General features: G+C 40.1%; 1 long non-coding RNA gene across 2 annotated transcripts; it reads left to right on the top strand.

Annotated features, from left to right (window-relative positions):
- The first annotated feature begins 1,074 nt into the window (after window positions 1-1,074).
- Window positions 1,075-3,110, top strand: LOC117483876. Of its 2 annotated transcripts, none has more exons than XR_004556054.1 (3): window positions 1,075-1,117; window positions 2,127-2,170; window positions 2,851-3,110. It is a non-coding gene; the product is annotated as an uncharacterized LOC117483876 (long non-coding RNA). The 2 variants fall into 2 exon arrangements; XR_004556055.1 differs by lacking the exon at window positions 1,075-1,117 and adding an exon at window positions 1,670-1,688.
- Window positions 3,111-7,331: the final 4,221 nt, after the last annotated feature.

Genomic DNA, 7,331 nt, shown 5'->3' with positions numbered 1-7,331 from the left:
GTTTGTTAATTGTGTTTGTGTGCACAATAAATGTTCAGATGCTCAGAGAAGCCAAAGCATCCTTCATCCATCATTCACATCCACATATTAACTAACATTTAAATATGTACATCTCTAATATTGTCAAGTGATTCATTTAATTTCTGTTTCCTTTGGTAACAGTCAGTGACAGCAGGAGCACAGACATGTGATCAGATCACACTGACAACTCATTACACTCAATTATCATATATTATTATATATTATATTAAATGGACTAACAGCAAATGTCTATCAGAACATGTCAAATCTTTTTTCATCAAATGCTTGATGTTAATATAATGTTTCCTCTTTTTTAACACATGTTGTAATATATGTTTTATTATAGACTTACTGCCTGTATGAGCTCAGAGACTGGATGTGAAGTCGTGGTCTCAGCTCTGAAGTCTGACCCCTCTCATCTGAGAGATCTGGACCTGAGTAACAACCCTCTGAAGGATTCAGATGTGGAGCTGCTGAGTTCTGGACTAAAGAGTCCAAACTGCAGACTGGAGGCTCTCAGGTCAGTTCACTGACTGCAGTTCATATTGATCTGTTTGTGTTTATGATTTTCTGAATTTGAACAAATACAATGTTATTATTATTCTTTCTGTTTTTGCTAATGACTGAATATTGATCAGAGTAACAGAGAGAAGGTGAATGTGTGAGGGAGAGTGTTTGAGCTTCCACAGACTCACTCTGTGCTCCATGAGTCAGTGGAGATGCTGTCAGTACTGATGAGCTGTGAGGGAGATGAAGGAGTTGTTCAACATCTGATCAAAGTTAAAGTTCCAGATTATCAGTGGATTGTTTTCTGCATCATCTCTGACATTAAAACCCTGTTTCACTCTGAACAGATTATTAAACCTGGAGTTATTTCAAACAGGAACATTGTTTTCTAAAGTTACATCATGTTTTCTTTATTCAGACTGAGGCGCTGCATGTTGTCAGAGATCAGCTGTTCTGCTCTGATCTCAGCTCTGAAGTTCAACATCCATCTGAGAGATCTGGACCTGAGTGAGAACGATCTGCAGGATTCAGGAGTGGAGCTGCTGAGAGATCTTCTGGAGAGTCCAGACTGCAGACTGGAGACTCTCAGGTCAGTTCACTGACTCTCTGTTACTGCTGGAGATCTCACATGTTCACTTTGTAATTGAACCTCATTTATATTCATTAATAACTTACATCCATAAAGTAGTAAATGTCCTTATATTCATATTTCATTTTAAAGAGTAAGAAGAAAGAACTGCAGACATACATGTTGACTGTTTCTTAAAGTAACTGTAATAGATGTTAGTTGTGAAAATTAAATCTATGTATTTAATATTTAGTAAACGATAACGTCTGAATAAAGGTCATCTGAAGTCATTTTAGTTTGACATGATAAAGTTCACTTTCTGAAGTAGACATATTTTTCTGTTCAGATTCATTTAAATGTTGAGTAACATCTGATTGGATTATAAACAGATTTGTATCCTCATCATGTTTTCTTTATTCAGTCTGAGGAGCTGCAGTTTGTCAGCGATCAGCTGTTCTGCTCTGGCCTCAGCTCTGAAGTCCAACATCCATCTGAGAGATCTGGACCTGAGTCTCAACACTCTGCAGGATTCAGGAGTGGAGCTGCTGAGAGATCTTCTGGAGAGTCCAGACTGCAGACTGGAGACCCTCAGGTCAGTAAGGGGTCTCTGCTGGTTCAGCAGTATTGTATGAAACACAGGGAGGTGTTTCTCTCACTGGGGAATCACAACAGATCAGTGATGTTACCCACTGACTGCAGGCTCTGTCATTCTTCCATCAACTATAGAAGGCCAGCTGAAAATGCAAAGCCACATTTAGTAAGTAATCAACTTTCCACCAGACATATGGGATTTGACAGAAGAGTGGAAAAGGTAGTCTGTTTTTGATGGGATGTTTTTAGCTCCTTGACTAATGACTGTTACTTTCCTGTAATGCAGCTGAGAGCTGTGGCAGTCAGGTCGTAGATGTTTGCAGAGAAGATATGATGGGATGTAAAGCATGAGATCAGTCAGGACTCTGAAGCTGACTCAAAGAACAAACACTTATTTTAAACTGGATCCATAACTGTTGGATTGTGTTCATCCCTACAGGATCAGAGAGGATGAGACGATCAGAGCCAAGATCCAGAAGAACTGTGAGTACTGAATATCCTCCATTCATCAAGATATGAAACTCTTTCATGGAGCATGTCCTCAGAGGAAAACAACACTCTTTTCTCTCTTCATCATTTTGGCTGTTTCTCTTCACAACAACTGTCTATCAAAACAGTGACGCGTTCACTGACACTCTGTAAAATGTAAATAAACTCTGAAGAATAAAACACATGAAAACATCAACATTATAACCAGTGCGTTACAGTATTACCATCAAAATATACTTGAGTAAAAGTAGAAGTACTCAAATCTGGTACTTGAGTAAAAGTAGAAGTACAAGAGTGTAGGAATACTCTGTTACAGTAAAAGGCCTGCATTCAAATGTTACTCAATACAAGTAGAAAAGTATTCTCATCAACATATAGTTAAAGTACCAAAAGTAGTCATTGTCCAGTAGTCTAAATAGTACTTAAGTACAGTACTTGAGTAAATGTACTTAGTTCCTCTCCTGACCTGTAAAGCTCTCCCAACATATGCAGGTTAGCATCCGGCAGCTTCTATGTGCTGGGGACCCGTACTGTACATTTCTCTCATCACACTTTGGGCTCCTCAACATGTGTGGGTTCCCAGCAGGACTCTCTGAGCTGCAGACACAATTCTTTCTGTGACTTTGTTCCAGATATTTGGAGCATAATAACTGAAGCTGTTTCTCCATGTTCAGGAACTCCCATCCCCCGAGTCCTGCGGCAGGAAGCGCTCCTTCTCTCCAAGAACTCCTGGACCCTGCAAGCTGGTCCAGAACCAGAGTCCCAGTGAGGAGTCCAGCCAGTCCACCTCTCAGAGTTAAACTAAACTACAACATTATTAAAGATCATGTTTAAAGTTAAAAAAGGATGCTTTCAGACTGAATCCAGAAGTTTCTCAAGCTGCAGTCAAAGCAGGTCATTTGAGAAAATATATTACAACAAAAAAAAACTATAATAAGAATTACTCTGAATACTTTCTTTGGACATTTTATTTAAACAACATTTTATATATAGGACTATATATATATATATGCCGTTAAAAACTGTGTATTTTGTAAAACGTGTAACTTTTTAAAAATTATAATTTCTTTTTTTAATCTTTAATACTTTGTTGTATGCATGCTTTAGGTAACATGAAGCTGTCTTTGTCTCTTTTCTGCTGTAACAATGTACATGTATCCTCTGTGGACTAATAAAGGGATTCTGATTCTGATTCTGATTCTGATTACACCTACAGGAGCTTTCAGGACATCCCATTCCAAACTCTTAGGCATTCATTTGAAGTTGGTCCTCCTTTGCAGCTATAACAGCTTCCACTCTTTTGGGAAGGCTTTCTACAGATCTTGGAGTGTGTCTGTGGGAAGCCCTTTCATCCAGAAGAGCATTAGTGAGGTCACACACTGATGTTGGACGAGAGGCTGGCTCTCCGATCTTTTTAAAAATATTTTAAACATAGTATATGCAGTATACAAAGTCATTAAAACTAGCTGCACCTTTACCAGCTTTGAGAACACTTTAATGATCAATAATTATAAAACATATCATTTCCCCGGGCGCCGTTAATAATGGCAGCCCACTGCTCCTAACACTAGGATGGGTCAAATGCAGAGAAACCATTTTGTTACATGGTAAGTAGGCCTACTGTCACTGTGTAATGACAATAAAAGCAAGTACAAGATCTGTGTACTTCTACTTTTACTCAAGTACAAGTTCTGAGTACATCTACTTTTACTTCAAGATCTGAGTACTTCTTCCACTGATAGTAGAAAATGAATGAATACTCAGCTTTGTGTTGTACTACTCACCATAACCGCAGAGTGGCGGTAGTGACCCCCGACTGTAAAATAAAACCACGAAGAAGAAGAGTGAACCAGAAGTGACGTCAGCTCCCTTTTCCTGCTACGAAGCTAGATAAACAAACAAAAGCAATACATTAATTTAATATATTAACGAGTCTGAGGTCATTTTTCATTCCTCCTATGTAAAGATATGTCTACCAGGAACTCTATGTTTTCGTGAATCCTCTACAAATGAAGGCTAATACAGGTTAGCATTGGTTTTAGCTGTCTGTCAGTAGTTAGCTTCGTTAGCTCGTGATGTTTGTTTTACGTCTGGGAAGAAGCGACATGAAAAACACAACGTTTGATTGATTGATTGATTGATTGAAAAGTTTATTAACAGCTTGTATATTGGGTACAGTACAGTACAGCTCAAAACATACAATTGTTAAGGGGATGCAGACCAGAGAAAGACTTTCGTCTTGTTTACATCAGGGTCCCCCATTTCCAATTCATCATATCATTTAAGACATATAAGACATATTTGACATACAGATGGCTTATTTACAATTTACATACAGGTGGTTTTTTACATACAGATGGCTTATTTACAATTTTCATTTTAGATTTCGTTCTAATACATCCTAACCGGACATTTAAGACATACCAAGTCTACAGATATACAGTTAGTAACAGAGTCTAAAATGAGAGTATATACATAGATGGGGGGGGGGGAAGCTGTCCATGTACGACAGGTTGAGATTTGTACCATTACCGGGGCCAGTTTTGCAATGCTTTCCCCCCGAAGGTGCTCTTTAAGAGAGGTTTTGAAGGTAAGTATAGTTTTACTTCCTTTACAGTTGTGGGAAAGAGCGTTCCACCTTGATGTGGCATAATTGCGATATGTTGTATTCCCCATTTTTTTTGTGCCAAATCTGGGTTTTACATGATTTGTGGAGCTCCCTCTGGTGTTATGATCATGGTATTCCTTGACCTTTGGGAAGAATTTTGACATGTACATGGGTACCATAGAGGTGTAGTGGATCTTGTAGACCAGGCCCATTGCAAGTAGCTGTACTCTGTCGTCTACTCTAAGCCATCCTAGGTTGTCAAAGTGGGCAGAGGTGAGGTGGGTTCTAGATGAAAGGTCAAGCAGTAGTCTGACCAGTTTATTTTGCGATGTTTGAAGTTTTATTTTAGCGCCTTGGAAGGTGCTATGGTACCATGACGTGCAAGCATAGTCATAGTACCCTTGAATGAGTGCTCCTGCCAGAGTTTTCAGGGTGTTTTTTGTTTACACAGAGAGGAGATCCGGTATAGGAATCTAGTTCTTTGATTGACTTTTTTTATTACATTGGATGCCATTTTGTCACAGGAGAGGTTTTGCCTCAAGAATAGATCCTAGGTATGTAATTTCCTTCTTACTTGTGGACAATAATGTCACCCACTGCCCCAACTGAGAAGTCGTCGGATTTGCTGAGATTATGTTTCGAACCGAAGAGAATGGACTCTGTTTACCCAGGTTGTAATGATAACTTTATTATCGGCGAGCCAGGTGCAGATTCTGCCGAGCTCGGAGCGAGGGTCTTTTCTCAACCTGCAATTGCTCCTGTCAGAGGACCAGCAGGGCTGGAGTCGTCCCGCGAACAGGAACAAGTTGCAGTTCACATGCTGATGACATGTCATTTGCATAAATTAGGAACAGTAACGGACCTAATATGCTTCTTGGAACACCACAGCTCACTGGGAGGGGGGGGGGACAGAGTACCGTTACCTCCACCATCTGTTCTCTCCCCTCCAGGTAGGATTGGCATCCAGCTCACCGATAGTTTATCAAAAACAATTGCTTTTAGCTTGTCAATCAGAATGGGGTGATTGACAGTGTCGAAAGCCTTTGTAGGTCCAGCATCACCATGCCGCAGTATTTACCCTCGTCCACTCTTGTTGATTGTGGTCGTTCAAATAAGAAGGCATGTGTCAGTGGAGTGGGATGTTCTAAAGCCAGATTGAAATTCATAGATTAGTTTCTTTTCTGCGAGGTACTTTTCGACCTGTTCATATACTATTTTTTCCATGACTTTCGAGATGGAGGTAAGTATAGAAACAGGGCGGTAGTTGCCTGGGTCCAATTTGCTGCCCTTTTTGTGCAGGGGGGTTACTCTTGCAATTTTGAAGTCTTTGGGTACTTTTCCCTGTTTTATGGAGAGGTTAATTATGTGAGCTATGACTGGTGAGGATGGCGGTTGCTGTGTCTCTGAGGAATTTGGAGGGATATTGTCGTGGCCAGTGGCCATTGTTAGGTTTGAGGGCGCTCAGTTTAATGAGTACTCTGCTGTTGTACCCTTGCTAGACTGAAATCATCTTTGCGTACCCTAGGTTTTTGTAGTAGGTCATGATGTGATCTACTCCAAAAGCCCTGAGTGGGAGGGTAATTTATTTACAAGAGTTGTGGCTATGTTTTGTGAAAAAAATGTTCAAGTACTTGGCCACATCCAGTTTGTCTGTGATGCGCCTGTTATCTGTCTTTATGTTTAAGTTTGAAATCTCGTTTTGAGTTTTTTACTGCAGCCAAGCTGGTTATTGAGTAATTTCCAAAGTTCACGGGGTTTATTTTTGTTTTCCTCAGTTTTGTCATTGATGAAATTCTTTTTGGCAGTTTTGATCATGGAGTTTACGTCATTTCTTAGTCTGTTTCTTTCAATTTTTAGTTCAGTCACGTGGGCCTGGAGTTCACTGCTCGTGCTTTTGGAAAGCATTGACTGACTTTTATGAAACTCAGAGCATTTTTTGTCTCTGGTTTTCATGGCGGTCAGTATGCCGGAGTGCATCCACGGCTCAGCGCGATTTTTTACCCTGGTTGTTCTTAGGGGGGCCAAATCATTGAGTATTGCAGAGAATTTGTTTTTGAAACCAAGCCATGTTTCTTCAACTTGTGTACCACTGAGCTCATCTGACCAGTCCAGGCTCTCCAGTTCTAGGTTAAAGGCCTCGCTAGAGTAGTTTTTGAGGTCTCTAGATATGACTGTTTTGTGACAGCCGGCCTTTTGTTTTAGCTTTTTGCGGGTACAGAATATCATATAATGATCACTTAAACCGCATGCTATAACCCCTTTACTGGAGATCCTGGACCTGTCAGAGGTCAGAATGAGATCAATGGTAGTTTGTGTTGTTTCACATACCCGGGTGGGTTGGGTGATTAGCTGGCTGAAGCCGTGCAGATCACAAATCCTACTGAAGGACTTGAAGACGGACGTGTCTTTACGTTGCATATCCGTGTTCCAGTCTCCAATAATAATTGTCTCTACATCCCCCACATCAGCCAAACACCCATCTAATGTATTAGACACTGACTTAACAATTACCAACATGGAGAATATTTAATTCAGATGTTGTATGAT

The sequence above is a fragment of the Trematomus bernacchii genome, unplaced genomic scaffold (genome assembly GCF_902827165.1).
Source record: "Trematomus bernacchii unplaced genomic scaffold, fTreBer1.1, whole genome shotgun sequence".
Classification (NCBI taxonomy): Eukaryota; Metazoa; Chordata; class Actinopteri; order Perciformes; family Nototheniidae; genus Trematomus; species Trematomus bernacchii.
The sequence above is the reverse complement of the archived record's forward strand: the minus strand, read 5'-3'. Positions and strand labels throughout refer to the sequence as shown.